The sequence below is a fragment of the Phacochoerus africanus genome, chromosome 2 (genome assembly GCF_016906955.1).
Source record: "Phacochoerus africanus isolate WHEZ1 chromosome 2, ROS_Pafr_v1, whole genome shotgun sequence".
Taxonomy (NCBI): Eukaryota; Metazoa; Chordata; class Mammalia; order Artiodactyla; family Suidae; genus Phacochoerus; species Phacochoerus africanus.
In genome coordinates, this window is record NC_062545.1 from 142,010,991 (window position 1) to 142,036,837 (window position 25,847).

Genomic DNA, 25,847 nt, shown 5'->3' on the forward strand with positions numbered 1-25,847 from the left:
ATATCAAGAGAAGATATCTGGCTTGCCTTTATTAGTCACTTACCAAAAGACAGGTTCAATTTAATCTAGAATGCTCATGGACTGCTTACTACGTAATACAACAGTGGTCAATATGTTTCTAGAATCAAATAGTACATGAATGAGAACATTTAAATAGAAATTCAAAAGTGGTATTTTGGATGCACCATCCAAACATCCTCAATTACAACACAGTTCTTGTCCATCACCAAGGACCCAGCATGTGTGCCATATGGAAGGATGTGCTGGGAACCAGAAAGTGCCACCTGCTGCCCTAGGAGGTGTGACAGTCACATAAAAATAGTCCATCATCCTATTCTTTTACCCCAAATTAGGGTGGAAATAAGGCCACTATTGCTGTGAATCATTTACTACTTTCTATAACATTTCCAGCAGGGATTGCCAAATGTCTAAACATGGAAAATTAAGGTGATAAGCTACGGACGAAACGAAGGAGGCCAGGTTGCCACTTTTGTTCTATGTAATAAAGATTTTCTCTCTCAAAAGCCCTGCAAGGATGACTTAATACAACCTCACATCTCCTTTAACATGTATGAAATCCTTGATCTTGGCAATACGTTAAGAAGAGCAATTTGTATTTGACTCTGCAGGAAAATTGAATGCAGTTATTTCAGTGTATGTGAAAACATTCTCTGTGATGCCAAGGCTGTTGGGAGGGGAGGCAGGGGTCGATGGAAATGAAAGGGCTCCATATTGTCCCAACTTCAGAAGAGCATCTCAAGGTTTATCAGGACTCTACATAAAATTTTATTTGAGATTCAAGGTCTAAAATAAATGGATAAAGAAAATGAGGTATATATGATGGAATATTATTTACCCACCTAAAAGGAAATCCTGCCATTTGTGACAGCACAGACGGACCTTGAGGGCATGATGCTAAATGAAATAAGTTAGAGAAAGGCAAATAGTATATGATCTCACTTAGATGTGGAATCTAAAAAAAAGAAATCAGGAGTTCCCGTCGTGGCGCAGTGGTTAACGAATCCGACTGGGAACCATGAGGTTGTGGGTTCGGTCCCTGCCCTTGCTCAGTGGGTTAACGATCCGGCGTTGCCATGAGCTGTGGTGTAGGTTGCAGACGCGGCTCGGATCCCGCGTTGCTGTGGCTCTGGCGTAGGCCGGTGGCTACAGCTCCGATTCAACCCCTAGCCTGGGAACCTCCATATGCCGCGGGAGCGGCCCAAGAAATAGCAACAACAACAACAACAACAACAAAAAAAGACAAAAGACAAAAAAAAAAAAAGAAAAAGAAATCAGCTCATAGATACAGAGAACTGACTGGTGGTTTCCAGAGGTGGGGGCGTGGGGTGGGTGAAATGGGTGAAGGTGATCAATAGATACAAACCTCCAGGTATAAGATAAATAAGTCTTGGGATACAATGTACATCATGGTGACTAAAGTTAACCATACTGTATGGTATATTTGAAAGCTGCAAGAGTCTATATCTTAAAAGTTCTCAGCACAAGAAAAAAAAATTTAGGAGTTCCCATTGTGGCTCAGCAGTAACAAACCTGACTAGTATTTATGAGGATGCAGATTCCCTGTTCTCGCTCAGTAGGTTAAGGATCTGGGGTTGCTGTGAGCTGTGCTATACGGTGCAGATGTGGCTCAGATCTGGCGTTGCTATGGCTGTGGCTTAGGCTGGCAGCTGCAGTTCCAATTTGACCCCTAGCCTGGAAACTTCCATATGCTATGGGTGCAGCACTAAAAAAGACTCCCCCCAAAAATTGTGGTGATTGTAATGTATACAAATATCGAATAATTATGTTATATACAAAACTAATACAAGATTACACATCAATTATATCTTAAAAAGCTTAAGGTGAAAAAAATTAGTATTCTTTTATGGTTAAAAAGAATTTTTTAATACTTTTGTTGAAGTATAGTTGATTTACAATTTGTGTTAATTTCTACTACATAGCAAAGAGATCAAGTTATGCATGTACACATATCCATTCCCATATAGGTCACCACAGAATACTGGGTATTCTTCATTTTTAAATTTCTGCCATTGTGCTTACATCTGGATGGCTCTCAAGCTGCCCAGAGAAGAGGCAAGCACCATGGTTCACATAAACATTCTATCCACCTACCATAATAGTGCTACCCCAGGATTCCTCCCCTAAACAAAATTAGTCATTAAAAATAATTTTATGGAGTTCCCGTCGTGGCGCAGTGGTTAACGAATCTGACTAGGAACCATGAGGTTGCGGGTTCGGTCCCTGCCCTTGCTCAGTGGGTTAACGATCCGGCATTGCCGTGAGCTGTGGTGTAGGTTGCAGACGCGGCTCGGATCCCGCGTTGCTGTGGCTCTGGCATAGGTCGGTTGCTACAGCTCCAATTAGACCCCTAGCCTGGGAACCTCCATATGCTGTGGGAGCGGCCCAAGAAATAGCAACAACAACAACAAAAAAGACAAAAGACAAAAAAGAATAATAATAATAATAATAATAATTTTAATTAAGAACAAAGTGAATGAGTAAAAAAGCAAAAACAAAAACAAAAACCACCACTATCCTGGGTATTTATAATGATATAGAAATGTCACCAAACAGTGCAGAAATGTCATCAAAAAGTTCAGTGCAGTGTTGACATCAATTGTTAACATTTTACATGTTATTTTATCATGCAACAGGAAAATATAAACATGCTGAAGTCTCTATAAAAGTCATTTGTCACACCTAAAAGAAAAATTTAAAATAACAGGGGAGCTCCTGTCATGGCACAGTGGAAACAAATCCAACTAGGAAACATGAGGTTGCGGGTTCAATCCCTAGCCTTGCCCAGTGGGTTAAAGATCTGGCATTTCCTTGAGCTCTGTTTTAGGTCGCAGACGAGGCTCGAATCTGGCATTGCTGTGGCTCTGGTGTAGGCTGGCAGCTGTAGCTCCGATTAGATCCCTAGCCTGGGAACCTCCATGTGCTGCAGGTGAGGTCCTTAAAAAAAAAAAAAAAGGCAAAAAATAAATAAATAAATAACAGGGCTCTACTCGAAAATATCTGTTATCTGAGCTTAGACTCATCTTAATGCCTTTAAACAGGTGTTTTGTTATTCTATCAATACAATTTAGTCATAATTTCCAGTTACTTTTAAAAATATTAAAAAGATTTCCAGAAATATTAGAAATTATCTGCTGTGATGATCCAGAAGAAAACAAAAAATGTTTAATTATCTTGGACACAGTTTTTGAAATGGTGTAATTTTTTTTTTTTTTTTTTTGCCTTTTAGGGCCACACCTGTGCCATATGGAAGTTCCCAGGCTAGGGGCTGAATCAAAGCTTCAGTTGCCGGCCTATGCCACAGCCACCTCAACTCAGGATCCGAGCTCAGTCTGAGACCTACACCACAGCTCAAGGCGATGCTGGATGCCCAGTCGAGCAAGGCCAGGTATTGAACCCGCATCCTCATAGATACTAGTCAGATTTGTTTCCGCTGTGCCACAATGGTAATTCTATGGTATAAGATTTTTAATGTGTTAATTAATTATAAAGTAACTTCCCCAAATTATGTGATTCATCATGGATGGAAATCGTCTAGCAGGACTTAGTGCCCTCTCTATTCAAGAAACAAGTTTCTTGCCTTCTATAACTAGTTTTTCTGTAACTAGTTTTTCCAGCTATATCTGTAAACTAGTTCTGCTCTTTGCTCTAAAAGGGCCCTGCTGGCTGTTTTCACCACCTTGCTAGCAAAATACTTAGCTGTGTCTAATTTATTTTTTTTTAATTATAGAATGATTTTCTATTTAGCCAAATGTGGGGGCTCGGGAAGAAAGCAAAGATGACATGATCACAGAGCAAGTGGGAGATCCCATTGGGTTTGTAAGGGTTGCCATTTTGACATTTCGATTTTAGAAAAACCATTCATTGATAGCACTATTCATTAGGAGTTTTCATGAAAGTCTCAAAACATAAGTAGTAAATAACTGAATTGATGTCAACTGCATAACTAATCATTATTACTATTATAGTAAGAATAAGACAATTTATCACAATACAATCAGCTCAAAGTCCAAGCATATAAATTAGACCTATCTTATTATGCTAGGAAATCTTAGATAATAGCTGTGAATGCTTGGAGTAATAAAAATTCTTATATAAGAACAATTTATGAATGACTAAAGATTACTATTTAGTTTTGAAGATAACTGAGAAAACTTTTTTAGACCACCTATGGGAACCAATCAACATATTTAAGAAGATGGGGAAATTGTTCAACCTAGGCAAAATTTTTATTAACAAGATACATGACTTGTGTGAGTTCCCATTGTGGCTCAGTGGTTAACGAATCCGACTAGGAACCATGAGGTTTCAGGTTCGATCCCTGGCCTTGCTCAGTGGGTTAAGGATCCGGTCTTGCCGTGAGCTGTGGTGTAGGTCGCAGACGCGGCTCGGATCCCGCGTCGCTGTGGCTCTGGCATAGGCCGGCGGCTACGGCTCTGATTCGACCCCTAGCCTGGGAACCTCCATATGCCACAGGAGCGGCCCAAGAAAAGGCAAAAAAACCAACAACAACAACAACAAAAAAAACAAGATACATGACTTGTGAAGAATCTTGTGAAATTTAATATATGTTTATTACTTACGGAAATATTGTAAGTTTAAATAAATATTTAAAATTAGCCTATAAAATGCAAGCACACATTTTTATTTAAGAATATATAAATGTTTAGATTTCCAAGGCTGGAAAATTAGGTGATATTAAGCCTTATAAAGTAACTTTATTTTGGAGTTCCTGCTATGGCATAATGGAATGAGTGCAAGTCTGATCCCTGGCCCAGCACCGTAGGTTAAAAGATCTGGTGTTGCCACAAAAGTGTAGGTCACAATTGCAGCTCTGATCTGATCCCTGGCCCAGGAACTCCGTATTCTGAGGTGCAGCTAAAAAGAAAAAAAAAAAATTTTTTAAATAAAGGAACTATTTCTAAGAGTTTTTGCTGTTTTGAAAGATCAATATTTAACAAAAACTCTTCTAAATTCAGAATTTTAGTTTTTGTTGGTCTGTCTGACTGTTGGGTTAACTCATAATCACGATGGATAGAGAAGTATCTGAAGCAATTCTAATCCCTCTGGGTTGGTATAGCACAGTCATGACGGTGTCCATTCTCTGAAACTTCAGATAAATTAAATCCGTATTTGCTGAATGCCTCTCAAGTCGAGGGAATTCTACTGGGCTTGTTGTGTGAAACAAGATCTTCAAGTGACTTAAAAACTCAAAACCCTCGAACTCACTGGCACACAAGAAAAAAATGGGGAACATACAGCACAAAAATTTATTCAGGGTCAATCATACATCATACATGGACATTGAGGCTTTTTTTTTTTGGCTGCATCCATGGCATGAGGAAGTTCCCAGGGACTGAATTTGAGTCACAGCTGAGACCTACATCATAGCTATGGCAATGTCAGATCCTTAGTCCACTGCACCACAGCAGGAATTCCATGATTGGGTTTTTAATCAATGCTATTTCCCACATATTACAGATTGGAGAAGGAAGAAAATGACAAAACAATTTACCAAAATTTTCATTCAGATCTCTGTAACTTCATGATGTTTCATGTCTTCCCAAGCTGTCGCCCTAACATGAAATGAGTGTGATGATGAAATACACCCCCCACCCCAGGTTCCCCCAGGCATCACTGAGTGGGAAGGTGGGGTGGGGTGGGGTGGGGTGGGGTAGGGTGGGACCGACTGCGCTCTCCCTGCCAGTGAGTATCCTGAAGGCCCAGGTTAGAGAACATCGCCTCCCCAGACTCCTATTAATAGAAACACATTCAACAAATATAAGTCTGGTTACTGCTTCTTTACAAAGCCTAATTCCCAAGATTCTGGAGGTCTCATGAATCGCCTACCTAATAAGAAACAAAAACAAGAGAAAAAACTAAGTGGCAAATCCACCACCACTGCTGTCTCCTGGATGTGGAACCCCAGGATGATTCCAGTACAGAGGACCAAGTGCTTCCCCTCCTCAGTGTGGAATTGACACAGGGCCTGAGCTAACTCTTCTCCCCTCTCTCCCTTCCTCCAGACTTAATAACAATGTTTCAGTGTTCACAGTCTAGGCACAAAGGTGGAAAGGAAATTAAACACACACAGACTTGCACCATTCACCTAGCCCTCACAGACACCCTCTGAATTTGCTGCATTGCTGTTTTCACTTTACAGATGGAGACTCTACTTGCTTGGCTAAAAATTCAATTGAATGGGACCATGGCATCTGTCTTGGTCCATTCAGACGGCTATAACAAAATACCAGAGACTGGGTGGCCTGTCAACAATGGACACTTATTTCTCCAGTTCTGGAGGCTGGAGATCTGAGATCAGGTGTCATGCCGGGAAGGTTCTGGTAAGATCTTGCTTCCTGGCTTGCAGATAGCCACTTTCTCATTGTGTCCTCATAGCATCTCTTTCGTGCCTGTGTGCAGACAGAGGAGACCTCTCTCTTCCTCTTCTTAAAGACCAACAGTCCCATCCAATTATGAGCCCCACCTTATGAGCCCATTTCATTTCAATTACTTCCTAAAAACCCTACCTCCAAATGCAGTCACTTCAAACTAGAATTGTTGGGGATGGAATTGTTTTAAAATAAATTCATATTTTTAAAATATTTTATTTGTTTATTTATTTATTTTGGCTGTGCCTGAGGCATGTGGAAGTTCCCTGGGCTAAGGATCAAACCTGTACTACAACCGTAACCAGAGCCACAGCAGTGACCATGCTGGATCCTTAACACCCTGTGCCACAAGGGAACACAATTCAGTGAGCAGCACACCTCTCACTGGAAACCTGAGAGCATCAAGGAGACGTGAACTAGCCCTCAGAAGGATGACCTCATTCATGCAGCTCTGAGTACATGTGACTCTGCCCAAGGATTAGCGAGATTGCTAGATGCAGCTTACAAACAAGTTTCCTGAGTCTCTGCCAGGGATAGTCATAAAACGGGCTATAAGGCCAGTCTTCAAGAAGATGAAACCATCATGATCCAGCACGAGAAGGGATGGTATTCATCTGAATGCAGTCGCCTGACACTCAGCTCTGTGATTAGGAAGCTGTCGGCACTGGTCCTGCCAATATTAACCTCCAATTAGTCTCACAGACTCCATTTCATCTGAGTATATCATGATCTTTCCTAAATTATGTCAGTGTCTAACTTTTTTTTTTCTTTTGTTTTTATAGGGCCACACCCGCGGTATTTAGAGGCCCCCCAGGGTAGGAGTCTAATCGGAGCTATTGCCACTGGCCTACGCCAGAGCCACAGCAATGTCAGATCCGAAGACTTGTCTGTGATCTATGCCACAGCTCACGGCAATGCCAGTCCTTAACCCACTGAACGAGGCCAGGGATTGAATCTGCAACCTCATGGTTCCTAGTTGGATTCATTTCTGCTGTGCCACAATGGGAACTCCTCTTTTTAGGAGTTTAGAAGCAATTCAGGATTATTCTAATCAGTATTTATTGAGTATCTTGGCATGCCAAAAAGTTAGTTGTGCTAAAATCTGTTAGATAAAAAACACAAATATTTGATCCAATATCAGCCCTCACTGGCTTTATAATTTTAATAAGAAGAAATAGTTTCTTGTATATTTCTGAAAAGACACAACACAAATGGCTACTACAAATCCAAATGACCAGTCTGGGTCCTGAACAGACATTCCCTTAAACTGCAAAGGGTTTTCAACAGCAGAGGCACATCAGAGACAACTAGTCCATATAGCACCCCATCCCAAAAGAGGGGAACTCACAACTGATACTGCAGAATTACAAAAACATTGTAAGAGAAAACTATGAACAAGCATATGCCAACAAATTTGACAATCTACAAGATATGGACAACTTTCTAGAAACATACAGCCCACCAAAACTTAATCAAAAAGATAAATGAGACTTTGTGGCTCCATTGTGAGCTATTGTGGCTCAGTGATAATGAACCCAACTAGAATCCAAGAGGATGCAGGTTTGATCCTTGGCTTCGCTCAGTGGGTTCAAGATCTGGCATTGCTATGAGCTGAGGTGTAGGTTGCAGACATGGCTCAGATCTGGCACTGCTGTGACTGTGACTGTGCTATAGGCCTGCAGCTGCAGCTCCAATTCAACCCCTAGACTGGGAACTTCCATATGCTACAGGTGCAGCCCTAAAAAGAAAAAGAAAAAAACAAAACAAAACAGAGTTTGATCTTCACACACATTTCAGAAGAGCTAACTTTTTTTTAAAAAAGTCTACAAATAATAAATTCTGGAGCTGGAATGGGTATGGAGAAAAAGAAACACTTTTACTCTGTTGGGAGGAATGTTCATTGGTGCAATCACTAGGGAAAACTGCATGGAGGTTCCTCAAAAAGTAAAAAGAGAGTTGCCATATAATCCATCAATCCCACTCCTGAGCGTATATCCAGAGAAAACTTAGTAATAAAGTATATGATGGTTAGTGTTTTCTGTGTCTTGTCTAAGAAATCCTGACCAAGGATTCCTTAAGTCATTGAGACAGTCTCCTTTATTTTATTCTGAAAGATTTTCATTTTGTCTTTCATTAAGTATTTTAGCATAATGTCTTTTTTATTTGGCATAGAGTAGGGATTAAATTCCACTTTTATACAGAGTTGATGCTTGACCAACTTGGGAGTTAGTCCACAGTCAAAAATCCACACAGCCTTCCTTCATATCCAAGGTTCCACACCCGTGGGTTCAAACAACTTCAGATCATGCAGTACTGTAGTACAATATTCATTGAAAAAAATCCACACATAAGTGGACCAGTGTAGTTAAAAATCCATGTACTTCAAGGTTCAAATGTCTGTGCACATACATATGTGTATACACATTCATAAATGCATATATATTTTACTGGATAATTGGTATATATATAGATATAATCCAATTATCCAATGAAATTTATATATATATATATGGAGTTGTAATATATATATACACACACACACACACATTTATTAAAAGTCTATCCACTCTCCATAATATGAAATCCCACTTTAGATGTGTTTCTAGGGCATATATACAAAGATCTATACACAGGTCTCTTTCTGCTCCTTTGGTTTCCCTGTGTATTCCTACACCAATGCTATACACCATAATTACTAAAGCTTGATAACAAGCCTTGATAAATATCAGACCGTGGGTACCAAATGATTTTTATTTTCTTCAGCAGAGTATTGACTTCAGCAGAGTTTTATTTTTTTTCTTCAGAAGAATAATTCCACAGAATTATTATACTAAATCCATGTAAGTTTTAGAGTCAGTGTCTACTTGAAACATAAAAACTCACTGAGATTTCCTCAGGACTGCACTGTATGTTGATAATTGGCATCTATGCAATATTAAGTCTATCCATCAAAGTGTCTTACTTTATTTCCTCACTTATTTATGTCTTCTTTCATATTGAAAATCAATTACATAATTCCCTATGTTAGGATGTCACATCTTCTTTAGATTTATTCCAGGATGCCATATATATTTTTGATCTACTTGCAAATGATGCTTGTATATGACTCCTTTTGATATTTCTTACAGGAATATAGAAATAAATTGGGTTTTCAGTAGCATCATCTGTATCTATGAAGCCTGAGCTTCATGGCTCAATCTACACAATATTAACAGATTAAAAGAAAGTAGTCATTAGACCACAGCAATTGATGGGAAAAAACTACAACAAAAGTCCTTAGCAAAGAATATTGGGAATCTTCTTTAATATAAGTAACTGAAAAAGCTTGTAGCAGAAAAACATAACAAATGATGAAATACTAAAAACTTTTCTTTTTGAAAAGAGAGATGAGACAGGGAGGTCTGCTAACAGTAATCCTAAGAATTGTACTCGTTGCCCTGGCCAGAGAATTTAGGCAAGAAAGAAAATTACAGAGTATGAGGATTGTGATGGAGGATACAAACCATTTTCAGATAATGAGATTTTGCATATTAAAAACTCAACCTACAGATCAGTTTGCATGTTGTTCTATGAATGTGCAGCCAATGTGTGGACTTCCTTTCATTCCAGTTATAAAAATTATATTAAATATAATTCAGAGTTTATATATATGTGTGTGTATGTATAGGCTCAATGCATAGGCTCAAAGCAACAACTGGGTTCCACTTATGTTGATTCCAGGGGCTGATGGAGAGGTTCTGTTGCCCTTGTATGAGCTCACTTCCATGCCTGGGTTGGGCTTTGGGCTGTGAGAGCTAGATATTTCCCTCAGGGTGGTCTTAATTCTCAAGAAGTTTAGACCAGTTTCTTGGCATGGTGCCAGCATTCCATGCATACAGATACCAAGGTTCTGCCCATGGCAAGTCTGCTTAGTTGCAGTGACCAAGGTTGAAGCTCAGCAGGATCCTGTGAGACCATCCCAGCCATGAAAGCCCTACAATGCCCCCATTTCTTGTTCGTAGGAAAAATGCTTCAGCGTCCGATACCTTTCCTGAGTTCCAAAGGGCAGATTCAAACAGTAACTATTTAGAGGAGTGAGGGAACGCAGAGACAAAGGAAAGGCTGAGCACAGGCACTGGACCCCAGACTGGTGGGAACCAGAAGGCTAATGATTGAGATTCCTATCACTTCCTCACTAACCAATCAGAGGAAAGTCACACATCCTTAAGGTCTCCCCCCAAATTTTGCCTACAAAAACTGTTCCCCAAGAACCATCGGAGAGTTTGGGCTTTTTGAACACGAGCTGCCCCGGACTCCTTATGTGGTGCCTGACAATAAACACTATACTTTCCTTGCCACACCCCAGTGTCAGTAAACTGGCTTTACTCTGTGTGGGTGAAGGGGCCCAAGACAACAAAATGACCACACGACTGAATCCAGCATCAATGTGGAAGGGGTTGCACAGCCACCCTAAGAGCCATTCATGTAACAACCACAACAAAAGTACACAGAGCACCTCACAGAGCAGAGTGGATATTTTAAGTTGTTTTCAATTAGAAACTAACAGGATTCAGGCAACCCGTGTAGTAATGAAATCAGAAACACTAGTTTTCTGATTTCCACTAGTAAACAGAAGTTCTGGGGATTCATGGCAGATCAGCATAGACTTGCTGAGTGACTGGGTCAAGGTGCTTTCTGTTTCAGAGCCTTCCTTTCACTACTATTTGAGTTGGAATCTATGATATCAACCTTGCAGAGGAGAGGAACTTTAAAGATAATGTCAAAAGTAGAATTGTAGATGATAGAAAAGGGAAGCTAAGGAGTTCCCACTGTGGCTTGGGTGAAGAATCTGACCTGCAGTGGCTCAGGTTGAAGTTGTGGCTCAGATTCAGTCCCTGGCCTGGGAACTTCCTTATGTCACAGGTGTGGCCATAAAAAACAGGGGGACGTAAAAAAAATATAATTGCAAATACTTTCAAGACCTGTATTTATAGAATTTTCCCAGGGAAGAATGTCCCACTACCGCACCAGAGACATTTGACTATGCTGGATAGTAGAGGGCTGAGCCTAGGGCTGCACACTGTGGAGTGAACCTCTCTAAATTCCAGGCAGCTGGTGTTGAACTACAGCCTCTCACTCCCACCAGCCACTTCCTGCAGCCTGAAGGACCACAGCAGTGTGTCTTCTGTGGCATGTGCTTCATGAAATGTGTCTTAGTTTTCTTGAAGTGGGGACAAATTTCCAAAGTTTTGTGTCTGACAAAACTCAGATGCTATCCTGAATCTAGGAAAGGTCTTTAGGATCCAAAGGAAGCAGAAAGTGATTCACAACAAATCTGAACCTGCAGTGAGAGACACAAGAAAAAATGTCACAAAATAATGCCGAGAAGCATAATGGAAGTTATGTCTGCCACCACATTTTTACCTAATCCCAGGGAAAGCTCTTACCTCGGTAGAAATACCACAACATTGGAGGAGGTAAGAAGTGGGAATTGCCTGTAGAAATTGTTTTTCAAAGGGATCCAGCATCCAAATATCAAGCACTAGGTCTATGTGTCAAAAAAAGAACCGAGAGGGTTTGACGTCTCCTTGACTTTTTTCTTAATCCGAATTAACACAGAACTGATCAATATCTCCTCTCTATCCTATTCTTTGGCATACAGAATTCATTTCCTATGTCCATAAGAAAGATAAATTGTTTTGGTATTTTTTTTCCTCCCTAAATCCAGCCCCAGGAAGATAAAATTTCTACCCGCACCTCAGCTTTCCACATGCCAGTTTGAAGAACAGGTTTAAATTGAACTGTGATTTCTAAGGATAAGTACCTAACCTCAAAAATACACTGAGTCATATGGAGTAAATGCCGGGGTGACCAGAAGATAACATAGGAATCAGCCCCAGGCAGCAAGGAAAAGCCAGGATCTTATGGGCAGCAGGGGTGGGCTGTGAAGGGCCCTTGATTTCTCTCAAAGACAAACTCCAATCCACTGTCCTGGCTGTGCTGGGATAATGGAACTAGACCTGCTTCTGGAGCATCAATCTGGCAAAGATTTGGGGAACATTTCTTTCAACAAATGTGGAAGCAGTTTAAAGTAGAATCTCTTACCCCCGGCCCCACCTTTTTATCAATGCACGGGCAGCACATAGGAGTGGCCAGGGTAGGGGTCGAATCAGAGCTGCAACAGAAGCCTACAGCCACAGCAACACTGGATCTGAGCCACATCTGTAATCTATGCCACAGCTTGTGGCAATGCAGGATCCTTATCCGCCTGAGAGAGGCCAGGGATCCAACCCACATTCTTATGGAGATTATGTCAGATCCTTAACCCGCTGAGACACATGGGAATAGAATTTTTAAATTTGGGAGTTTCTAATATAAAACAAACAAACAAAAAACCCTTGAGGACTATCTAGAGCTTCCAGCTGGGACTTCTCTGGGTAACAGCTAGCCTGCCAAGGCGGACCAGCGCCACTTTCCCTGCCACTGCATGAGGATAGAGGGGACCAGAACATGTCCCCTGCCAAGATAGCAGGCCAGAAACGGTGGCCAACTGGAGAGAGAATCAGATCACAGTGGGACTTTGTAATCAGCTCCCTGTTGACCCAGCAATGGCCCCCTCTTCTTCTGGCTTGTCATCCTGGCCCTTCCTATGGGATTATGACCCAAGACTGAGTTTACAACTGCTCTCAAAAAGGAGCTTTATGTTCCAGTGGCTGGAGCCTGGGTCGCCTTTGTCAGGGTCCTGGAAGCAGGCATTAACGATATGCAAGCGTTCTTCAGAATGGGTTACTTTGCTTCTTAGCGAATACTGTATGTGGGTTAGGATTTTTTAACATTTCCTTTTTTGAGTCATATTTTTATTTATTTGTTTGTTTATTTATTTTAACTTTATTTTTGCTACACTCATGGCATGCGGAATTTTCCAGGCCAGGGATCGAACCTGTGCTGAAGGCAATCCAGATCTTTAAGCTGCTGAGCCACCAGGGGACAATGCCAGATCTTTAAGCTGCTGAGCCACCAGGGGACTCCTGTATATTAGAACTTTTATTCATTTGTTAAGATAAAATGAAAAGCTTCAATATAAAGACCTCACAACTGACCTCATGAAAAGTTCTCTGAAAGAGGCACCAACTGAGCAGCTGGAAGATCTGCTCTGAAGCACATCCTCCCAGCACCACTGGCTCAGAAAGCAGTGGTCCCAGGACCAAGGGCACATCCTCTCCATCCTCATGTTAATGCTCTAAGAAGAGGATGTAGATTCACCCACACACCATGGGCTTTGGGAGCTAGGCTTTAAAAGCACCAACACATCTAATCCTTATAATGACCCTGGGAAGAAGGTCTTTGCATTTTAATAAGAGTACTGAGCCCCAAAGAAGCTAACACATGTCCATCAGTCACATAGTAAGGATATGGCAAGTCAGGGGTGGCAGACCCAGCCAAACCCTTGCTGGGCTATGGCGTGAGTCTGGGCACTTCCTGGGGAGAATGTGGCTCCTAATTCCTATGGAGCCAGGAAGCTTGATTTTGTTTTGTTTTGTTTTTTTACAAATTATAAGCTTTCTCAGTACATTATTCCATCAACCAAATATCACAGGACTAGACATAATATAACAGAATGGAATTATACAGAATAGAAGTAGCTGGTTCTAAATAATCTTTGGTTTCCTTTTAACATAATTATCGAATTTTATTCCTTATTTTTCAGCTTCTCAGACTAGTGGGGAAAAAAGGAAAGAAAGATATAGGGATATTCTTCTCTAAAGCTCTGTGGTCCGGAGGCATTTCTCTGAACTACAAATGCTTGGTTCATAATATATAAAGGGGGGGAAGTGATATTGTAAATTAAAACAATATTAAAGTATCGCTGATGTACAATATTATAAAAGTCAAGGTGTACAATATAGTGATTCACAGTTTTTAAAGACTATACTCCATTTACAGTTATTATAAAATATAGGCTATATTTCCTCTGTTGGACAATATAGATACTGCAAACTGAAATAACCTTATCCATTTAACTGAGTAGGGTATATAAAATAGCAATTTACACAGAGAGCATATTTTGACATTTTGTCTAACAGTTTCTCGATCGATACAAAACAGAAAAACTGTCAATGGGAATAAAATTTAACCCTATATTCTATCAACATCCTGAGTCAGGCTCCCTAGTGAGTACAGAGGTGTCTGGTGACTTTTATAGAAAAGTGTTAATGAAGTCGGTTCATTTGTGCATGTATGTGGCTATGGCCTGAATGACTCTGTTCTCCCCAGATTCCTATGTTGAAACTCTAAGCCCCAATATGATGGTATTTGGAGGTGGGACTTTTTTTTTTTTTTTTTGAATTTGCATTTTAAGGCTATACCCACAGCATATGGAAGTTCCCAGGCTAGGGATCCAATCAGAGTTGCTGCTGCCAGCCTATACGCTGCAGGATCTGAGCCATGTCTGTGACCTATACCAGAGCTCATGGCAATGCCCAACCCACTGAGCAAGCTAGGGATTGATCCCTCATCTTCATGGCTACTATTCGATTTTGTTTCTGCTGTACCACAATGGGAACTCCTGGAGGTGGGACTTTTGAGATATAATTAGGGTTACATGAGGTCATGAGGGTGGTGTCTCCAAGATGGGATTAGTGCCGTTCTGTGAAGAGCAAGAGACATGTGAGGACAGGGTGAGAAGGTCGCCATGGCTAAACCATGAAAAGGGTCCTCACCAGAACCCCACCATGCTGGTGCCATGATCTCCAATGCCCAGTCCCCGGGACTGGAAGAAATAAATGTAGGTTGTGAAAGCCTATGGTACCCTGTGACAGCAGCCTGAGCTGACTGAAACATATACTCTATCCCACATCTCAATGCTTGCTCTCTAGATCCAACTAAACTGGGACTTCTTATTTGTTTTTTAAAGGGGAAGCCTAGCAAACAGGTGGGTGGGTATAAAGCAAAAAATAAACCCAGCCTCTTAACCAGCATCCCCACTTCCTCACCACAGCCAGAGACAAAAGGCTCTCACACTCCTAGGTATGCATCTCCTCAGCCCAGGCTCCATCTCTCCCACTCCAGGGAGGGAGCGGGGGAGAAGGTGCTGCAGGGCTGGTGTCCATCGGTCCCTCGCCTGGACTGAAGCTTGCAGAGGACTGTCTGCTTCCAACTGTGCTTTCCCTGCACCCTGCCCAGGAGAGCAGGGCCCCTCGTGACTGACACAGCCCCCACCTCCTCCTCCACAGCCAGTGTATCTGAAGGAAGAAAGCAGCCTTCCTATCAATTTACTACTCCTGGAAGGCAGGGAGAGAGCATGAGCTCAACCACCACGGACCCAGCTATTCTAGCTTGTTCAGGAAAGAACATTCAATACGTTGTATTATTTTCCACTGGTAATGTGTATTAACAGAGAATGATTTGGACTCAGGATGTATTCTGTGTCAAAACAGATTCATTGAACAAGAGAGAATGGCCTTTCCCTTTTTATCTATGTCTCCTTGCCACCTGCCCCAAGTCAAGGTTGAATGATCCTAAACAATCTTCAGGAATATCCTCCATTATCTCAGCTCTTAGTACATGGCTTGGTAGAAAGCCTGCCATAAGTCATGCCCCAGGCACAGAGTCTGGGTCTCAGGGTCTCGTCCTTACTTGCCACACTGCCAAGCTGTCCTTTTATTCCCCAGCCACAGCCACCAAGGTTCATGATCTCATCTGGTAAGTGGCCATGTGCAAATGTCCAGAACGACCTCGGGTCTTGAAGGCAAGATCCTCATGGATCCAAATGCAATGATAGCCGCCTGGACCACACTAATCTCCACTGTATCTCAGGCCAGGACCATGAAGAGAATGGATTATTTAAGTGCCTACTGAACTGAACATAAATAAGATTCATTCTTTATTACTGCAGAGAGTTATTTTAAGTTTGAAGAATCTGCCCTCAATTCATATTCCAGGTGGTTAAACACCATTTTCAAGCTCAGAGTTAGACTGGATTATAACACACAGAGTTTCCTGCAATGAAATTGGATTTTACTCCATTTAACACGGCAACAATTATAGCCATAAAGCCTGTTTCCATTTTCCCTGAGAAAATTAGTCTTAAATTGTTTTACTTCTTATAGTTCATTTTCACATATTAAAACTGATTTTTACCTCAATTGTAAGAGGCCTGATGCAATTTATTTATTAGCATAAAAATTGAATTTTTGTATAAGAAACTCCTGTGAACCTCGGGTAAACAAGAGTAGCATTAAAGTTTTCTCATCTATTATTTAGATCAGTTGATGAAATAGAGAGAATCTTTGCTAAGTTAAAAAAATTTTTAATATGTTTTGCAAAGTTTAGATCATTGGAATATTATTTCCTTCATATAACTGTGGAAGAGTCATAATAATTTAGATATTCTTTGTCCTCCAAGCAAAACATCCAAGTGTTATCATACCAAGCAAATGAATTATTAGAAAAGATGACATTAAGCTTGAAACACTTATTTTCACTTCCACATCCAGGATATTAAGGAGGGTTCTAGGATGGCAACTTTGACCAGCTCTGCCTTTCTTCACCAAAAGATTTTTTTTTTAAGTCACCAAATCTGGGTTTTCAACCTCACGTTCATGACGTATAGCAATGGCATTTAGAAATTCACAGCTGATTAAAGTGTAGCATCTCCTTAGAACTGGACTGAGCCCTCCTCTTCTCCTGTCTCTAAAGTCCTTTCCCGCTTCCTATTTCATAGAACCTTTAGCAATTGAACCTCTAGGAATGTTCTGAAATCAGAGGAAACCATAGTCAGCCCTCCATATTCACAGATTCCACACTCGCAGATTTAATCATCCAACAAATGGAAATATTAGGGAAAAAAATCCCAGCAAGTTCCTAAAAGCAAAACTCAAATTTGTCCTATGTGGGGTTTTTTTGTTAGTCTTTTTTTTTTCTTTTTTTTTTTTTTTGAGGGCCATACCTTCAGCATATGAAGGTTCCCAGGCTAGGGGTCAAATTGGAGCTGTAGCTGCTGGCCTACACCACAGCCACGGCAATGCCAGATCTGAGTTGAATTTGCGACCTACACCACAGCTTGAGGCAACACCAGATCCTTAACCCACTCAGCAGGGCCAGGGATCAAACCCATGTCCTTATGGATACTAGTCAGATTCATTTTCGCTGATCCTCAACGGGAACTCTGAATTTGTCCCATGTTGACCACTCTTTACAAAATATGTACATTGTATTGGCAACCACTTACATAGCACTTACACTGCATTAAGCATTATAAGTAATCTAGAGATGACAAAGTATAAGGGAGGATTGTGTAGGTAGGCTATGTGCATATATGACGTCATTTTACATGAAGGACTGTGCATCCTCAATGCTGGTATCCACAGGAGGGGGACCTAACCAACACCCAAACCCATACTGAGGGACAACTGTATACTGCATAAGCAGCCTACGAAGTTATCAAGATAGATTATGACTTCATGGCACCATATGGTTCTAAGTCTTTCTTATTTTGAGTCCATTTATTATTATTTAACTATAATTATGTTGTTCTCCTAAGCATTTAGTATTGTACATACAGGATTTTTTTTTTTTTTGCCATACAAGATTTTTTTTAAAAATTTAGATATTTGGGAAAATATAATACAAAGATGACTTTAAAAGTTCTTATTCATACAATGTAGTATTTGTGTGTATGTAACATGAAAATATGGGTGTAGACTGCATATCTGATGTTTCGTGAAGATGTCTCTATTTTCTTGAATCCCCTTTACCATTAGAAAGAAAGCACACACAGTCACACACACTCTCTCTCTATCTCACACACACACACACACACACACTCATACAGATGTTTTAATGTTTAAATCATCCAATCACTTAAAATACAGTTTAAAAACTATATTCACTATGCAAAGGACCAAAACAATGACCCAGATTTGAGCTGCTCTACTGCCTCCTGCATAGCACTTTGCAGTTGTTAATGATAGGCTCCAACAGCATGATAGGTTTAGGACTGTAATTTGTAAAATTTCTTTTTAGGACACAAAAAACACAGCGCTAAGTCACTTAATGGCTTAATACCAGAAGTAAAAGTAATTAAATAAGAAGCTCACAATAGAAGTTTTTCTCATTTTCAAATGGCAACTTCCAAAGAGGGCTGGGTAATTATTTTCTTCACTATTAAAGGGTGAAATGAGGCAGAGGAAACCTATTCACCAAAACAAATAGAAAACAAAACAAAACAAAAAAAGCAAATAGTTCAGAAAAAAACATAGGCAAACTATAGAAACACACACAAGTTAAACAAAAAAAGCCTGTGCTTCATTTTGTATGTAGAACAAGTGTTTCTAGATTAAAAAAATCTACAATTAAAAAAAATTAAAAGAAATCATAGTGCGAGAAGTAACACCTAAAACAAAGTAAGAAGAATAGCTATGGATAACCATCCATTCCAGACTCTGGGCATATAACATGCCTCTTGGGTGTAGCATGACATTCTAACAGGTGGCAGACATTTGATACATGTGGAAATAAACTAAACAGTATAAAAACTAGTTCATTTGATCCATAGGTCTTGTTCAGAAATTACCATCATAATGCATTTCAGATCATTCTATAGATTTGATGTACAGCAAGTTCGGAATTCTGTATTTTAACGATTTTTTTTTTTTTTTAATTTATGGTCACACTCACGGCATATGGAAGGTCCGAGGCCAGGGGCTAAATCTGAGCTGGAGGTGAAAACTATACCACAGCTTGGGCAACACTAGATCTTTTAACCCACTGTACCAGGCTGGGGATCAAATTGTTGCCTCTGCAGAGACCAGAGCCACTACAGTGGGAGTCTTAATCCTCTGTGCCACAGCAAGAACTTCAAAATGGATATTTAATTAGTGCCAACATGTTTTATTTTTTTATTTTTAAATTTAAAAATTTTTACTTTTATTTGGTCTTTTTGGGACTGTACCTGCAGCATATGGAAGTTCCCAGGCTAGGGGTCGAATTGGAGCTGCAGCTGCTGGCCTATACCACAGCAATGAGGGATCCAAGCCATGTCTGCAACCTACACCACAGCTCACAGCAACACTGTATCCTTAACCCACTGAGTGAGGCCAGGGATCAAACCCGTGTCCTTATGGATACTAGTCAAGTTCTAAAATATTTCATTTATTTGTGAAAATACAATTAACACTGTAGTTAGTTCATACATTTGAGCATTTAAAATTGTAAATATATGTAAAGAATTAAAAGTATTTATTCCTAATATCAAGATCATGAGAGTAAACATGCCTTGCAGCCTGGAATTATTCAATAATTGCCTCAGCATCTATATTATTTTTCAAGTGCAGATATGGTACAAGTCTTCTTTAACAAATAGTTGAGGAGTTCCCATCGTGGCTCAGTGGTTAACGAATCCGACTAGGAACCATGAGGTTTCGGGTTCAATCCCTGGCCTGGCTCAGTGGGTTAAAGATCCGGCGTTGCCATGAGCTGTGGCATAGGTCTCAGACGCGGCTTGGATCCTGCATTGCTGCGGCTCTGGTGTAGGCCGGCGGCTACAGCTCTGATTAAACCCCTAGTCTGGGAACCTCCATATGCCACGGGATCGGCCCTAGAAAAGGCAAAAAGACAAAAAACAAACAAAAAAACAAATAGTTGAAAAATTTCCTTATTCCATTGTTGAAACTAGTAGTTGATTTTTTTTTTTTTTGGTAAAAGAGATTACCATGGTTGCTTTGATCTCTTTAATAATTATAAGATTACTATAGTTTCTAATTTCTGCTAATAAACCTGACACTTTATTGTTAAGTCAGCAAGCTTTTATTTAAGTTAACACCAAGGGACTTTTAGAATCTTTGCCTCATAGGTCTTTGGATGTTTTCACAACCTATGTGGAACAATTTAAAAAAATTTTTTTCTTTAGGCTGCACTTGCAGCATGTGGAAGTTCCCGGGCCAGGGGTCCAACCCACATCACAGCAGCAATCTGAGCTGCTGCAGTGACAATGCTGGATGCGTAGCCCATTGCATCACAAGGGAACTCCTGTTTTATTTTTCTTTTTATCTTTTCCTCTCCTTTAAAAAATTTTTTTTTTTTTGGTAATTGATGTTTTACTAAAGAAGGATAAAAAGTTTCTTCGGGAGGCACAGGCCTGTGTTCTCCTTTCTTTTCTGACAATGAGGGATTGTACACCCCATTCCCTGGCATCCCTTTGGGCCCCATTTTTCCAGGGGATAAAATAAGAGTATAAATATAAAGGAAGATGCTGGCTACAAATAAATGGTCATGGTGCCCAGCACACATCAGTGAGCATTCAGTCTGTCCTCGTCTCCTGGAGGGTGGAGGAAAAGCAGTCTCTGGTCAGGAGAGGTATAGAACCCTTTAGCTCCATGAACTTGAAAGGCTCCCTGGTAGAATATATTATCTGAAACTGGTAGCAAATGCCCCTGCACAGCACCCCAGTGCAGGGGAATTCACCAGCTGGAGCTCAGAGTGTCCAGATGGTGGCCCATCAGCATGCCCTGCAGGGTGGCAAAGGATGGTACCAGGGTAAGGCTGTGCACTTACCCTCCTATCCTCACTCATATGTCCAGCCAGCTTGCGCGTCCATTTTCAGATGGGCGGCACTCCAGTCAGGCTGGCCATGGGCTTGGTGCACTCCCACCTTTTGCCTGGAGTGACAGGGTCTTGCCGTGACTGTGACCAAGCTCACCAGGAGCACAAAGCGCAAGTCTCATTCTCCCTGGGCGTGAGTGCTCAGTCCCTGAAAGCCCATCCACCTCCACCCATGGCACCCCTGGGCCCTGTTCCTCAATCCCTAGGGGTAGGAGTGAGCAGCTCACACATGCGCCCTGACATGTGCCTCCTGCAACATCCCCAGGGCTGGCGCCTCCAAACCCTGGAGCCCCTGTCCTCTTCCCTGGTGTTCAGGCTGCTGCAGCTGTTACTTTTAGTCCCTTTCTACTGGAGTCTTCATCCCCTCTGCCCAATTTTCCAGGATGCACACCCATTAGCACATTTTCTGTGTACCTGCACCTGTACCTACCTGTTGGCCACTTCTGAAGAAAATAAACTCTCAAAAGTTTAAAGGTCTTAATCTAGAAACGGAGCACCAAATCAGCCAAGAGCCGTGGGCACAAGCCCACTTCCTCTGGGCGCCTCTTCTTTTTTTTTGCTTTTTTAGGGCTATACCTAAGGCATATGGAGGTCCTCAGGCTAGGGGTCTAACCGCAGCTGTAGCCACCAGCCTATACCACAGCCACAGCCAAGCCAGATCCGAGCCACATCTGTGACCTACACCACAACTCATGGCAACGTCAGATCCTTAACCCACTGAGCGAGGCCAGGGATCGAAACTGCAACCTCATGGTTCAGTCGGATTTGCTTCCGCTGTGCCACGAAGGGAACTCCCTGGGCTCCTCTTTATATCCTTGAAGCTGCAGCCACTTCTTGCTTTCGGACCTCCCTCTCCACTTACAGCACCCCGACAGCATCCTGCAAGTCCCAGATCCCACTCAGAGCCACATTCTGGTGGAGGGTTTCTCTGAGACCCAGAGCAGATAAAGCACACCAGTTAGAGTGCAATGGGTAATTGTGGGTGTATTTTTGCACATAGACTGTAAAATCCACCATGCTGTCTCTTGAGTGTTGGGGTTGGAACATGGCATTCCTCCACAAGGTGGTATTATTTGGAAGATGAAAGGTTACCATATTTAATCTTCATCTCTCTGGATGGGACACAGGTGGTTGCAAAGGTGCAGAGAATCTTGATAACTCACAAGCTCAACATTTTGGTTTAGATTATTCTTCCTCAGACTGGGATGAAAAAAAAAATTTCACGATGACTCTTCATCCACGAGTAAACATATTCAGATTTTAGAAGTGAAGTCAGACTGAAGCACTGGGCAGTTGGGAAAGGCTGGATTCCTATCAGCCCAGAGAAACGCTTAGGGTCCGCTTTTGAAACTCTCCTGATGGAGGCTGTGATTCTGCAATCCATGGAGCAGTGTCAGAAGCCAAAGCCCACGTGCTGTAAGTTATGGACACTGCCATAGAAAGACAACTGGAGGGGACTTTCAGATAGATCTCTTGTTTCTAATTCAAAATATTTTTTTCTTTTTATGGCTGCATAGGTGACATGTGGAAGTTCCCAGGCTAAGGGTCAAATCAGAGCTGGAGCTGGGGCTACACCACAGCCACAGCCACACCAGATCTGAGCCACATCTGTGACCCATGCCACAGCTTGCAGTAATACTGGATCCTTAGCCCACTGAGGGAGGCCAGGGTTTGAACTTACATCCTCATAGAGACTATGTTGGGTCCTTAAACCTTTGAGCCACAATGGGAACTCCTCAAGATATTTTTATATTAGTCTGTAAGCTAAGACATGATTATTTTAAGACAAGGGAATTAAGACAATGGAAATAGGAAGAATAAAACAATCGCTTTGAATGACTAGATAAAGGTGCTGGTGATAAATCCCTAGGAGATGAAAGAAAAAATCTTAGTAGCCTTGGTGAAAGCAGCGGAATGGAGCAGGGGCTCCCAAGGAGTGGGGGAGTGGCTGACTTGACGCCCACACAGGGAGTTCATGCTGTGGTGGGATGGTCATTCCCAGTTACTATGAAAAGACTTTTTTTCCTCTCTAAAGGGAAAACTTAATCATCGTCATATTGAACAGAGCTTCCTACAGAGTTAGCTATGAGCTGCATTAGCTTCTAAAATGATACATGGAATCCACTAAAATCACTCCTAAATCCCCAGTCTGAGCAAATGCTACACTTGTAGGGACTTAGAAAAAGTCTGGTTTCTTATTGCTTAACATTTTTTTTTTCCATCTTAAATACCTTGGAGATGGAATATATTCTCATGACAACAGACAGTAAAGTGGTTGTTGTCAAGAGCTGGGGGCAGTCGGGGGAAACGGGGAGATGTTGATCAAAGGGTACAAACTTCCAGTTATAAGATGAATGAGTTCCAGAGACCTAATGTACAGCATGGTAACTGTAGTTAATGACACTGAATTATGTATTTTGTTTTGTTCTGTTTCGGCTGATCCCGTGGCATGGAGAAGTTCCCAGGCCAGGGATCGAACCTGTACCCAAGCTGCTGCAGTGACAATGCAGGAGCCCTAACCCACTGTGCCACAAGAGAACTCCAAGAAATATCCAGTTGTAAACCCTAGTAGGTTCTGGAAATTTATCTAATGGAAGTGGTTCCAAACATAGAAGAGATTGTATATAGGAGTGTTCTGTCTCATGAAAAGGAGAGCAGTCAGCACTTCTTGCACTGAGGAAGCAGCCAGCAGATATGGGGTAGACCCTCCCTGGACTCCACCGAGTTGCATCCTGCAGGGCAAGACCGGGGGGCCCTCCTGAATGTGCAGTGTGGACTGTGGACTTGTATAAATACCTTGTACAATTATCTAGCTACCCATCAATATGGGTGTGTGTAATATATGCATACATGTATTTAAAGATATAACATCCAATCTGTCTGCTTGTCTGTCTGTCTGTCTGTCTGTCTGTCTATCTATCTATCTATCTATCTAGTATTTTAGACATAAAAAAAATCCATGCTTGCTCTGGCAGCACATATATTAAAACTGGAAAGATACAGAGAAGATTAGCATGGCTCTTGAGCAAGGATGATGTGCAAATTTGTGAAGTGTTCCATATTCTTCCTGCCAAGAAATTCCAGGACCCTGCTGGGTAACAAAGGAACTCTTCTTCAATTGAAGTAGATTATGAAGTTCCAATACAAAGAGATTTATATTAAAAAAGAAACCCTACCAAAATGCTAAAAGTGGCTGTGTTAGGATAGTAGGATTGTGGATATTTAAATTTTTTTTCTTCCTATTCCAATGTTTGGTAATGCATTTCTCTTACTTTAGTAAGGAAAAAAAGTCATTTAATTACAAACTGCTCTCAAATTTCTCAAATAAAAATATGTTTTAGTTGTTTACAAAAGAATTTCTTCAGGAACACTCACATCACTGTCAGATTGAAAAGAAATGCTCTAAAGGATACAGATGGATGTGATATCTTTAAATTATTCACGGTCCCCGTTTTTGTGCTTTCAAAAAGAGTAAGTCTCCGATTTCAATTACTTCAAACATACCCTCAAGAAAGCAAATAAGAACCACCCAGAAGAGGTAAACAAGAAATGTGTGACCACCTCTTCAGCTTGGCAGGGATTGTTTTTTAATTCCACTCTGGGTGCTCACATGCAGCAGGGAGTCTAAAGCAAGACGTGCTCTTGGCTGGAATGTTCCAGGATTGCTTAGCCACTGTCAAGGGCCTGGCTTCAGCTTATGGCTCCACAGAAGCATCACTGTGGCCTCGGAATCAAGCTCTGATTTGTAAGGGATCACGGAGGTCATCTCATTGAATACAAGAATTTACCCCAAATACCTCTCAAGGGCTTGAAGGCCTTCAACACATTCAGGGTTGGGGAACTCCCAGCTTTGGGGGGTAACAAGTTGTGTCATTTGATACCTTTAATTCAGTCCCTGCAATACACACTCATATGGTACTCAGGTACTCTCAGACCCTCAAATCCAAGCCCTCCCCCAATTCACCTTAGAAAATTAGGACTTTGGGAGTTCCCGTCGTGGCTCAGGGGAAACGAATCTGACTAGTATCCATGAGGACGCAGGTTTGATCCCTGGCCTCGCTCAGAGGGTTAAGGATCCGGCATTGCCATGACTGGTGGTGCAGGTCGCAGACACAGCTCGGATCTGGCATTGCTGTGGATGTGGCAGTGGCAAAGGCCAGCAGCTGCAGCTCCAATTGGACACCTAGAGTGGGAATCTCCATATGCTGCAGGTGCAACAGTAAAAAGCCAAGAAAGAAAGAAAGAAAGAAAGAAAGGAAGGAAGGAAGGAAGGAAGGAAGGGAGGGAGGGAGGAAGGAAGGAAGGAAGGAAGGAAGGAAGAAGGGAAGAAAGGAAGAAAGGAAGAGAGAAAGAGAGAAAGAGAGAAAGAAAGAAAAGAAAGAAGGAAGGAAAATTATGGCTTTGCTTTTTGCATCCTTGGCTGGAAGTTCCAGCTTGAAATTAAAGGCAAGAGGCGGGTCTGGCAGGAATCAGGTAAGTGACAACCACGGCTGACACCTCTTCGGCATGATCTCTTTTGGTGGTCTTCTATGCATGTTGCCTGTGATGCTCAAACATCCCTGAGCCAGGTTCCTCCACTGTTCCCATTTTACAGGTGGGGCACCCTGCCTGAGGAGGCATGGCCAGGAAATGAGGGGAGCCAGAATCCAAGCCTGCCATCGCTGCCTGGACCTCTCACGTTACTGACTCTTGACATTGAAAGGGTTGTATTCCAGCTAGGGCAGGGGGTGTCAGTACTCAAAAAGCATGGGTATCTTCTGTTGACACCCTTATCTGATCCTGTGTTGTTAAACACATCTGCAAAACCTTCATGGGAGAGTTGGCTTCCACTTCTTG

At 41.6% G+C, this 25,847-nt stretch overlaps 1 protein-coding gene and 1 non-coding gene across 2 annotated transcripts in view; one reads left to right on the forward strand and one right to left on the reverse strand.

Moving 5' to 3' along the window:
* The window catches only part of GABRG3 (gamma-aminobutyric acid type A receptor subunit gamma3), a 599,057-nt gene that overhangs the window by 270,642 nt on the left and 302,568 nt on the right, over positions 1 to 25,847 (reverse strand). The window lies entirely within an intron of this gene.
* Positions 23,975 to 24,077, forward strand: LOC125121649 (U6 spliceosomal RNA). The gene has a single exon (XR_007133536.1). It is a non-coding gene; the product is annotated as a U6 spliceosomal RNA (small nuclear RNA).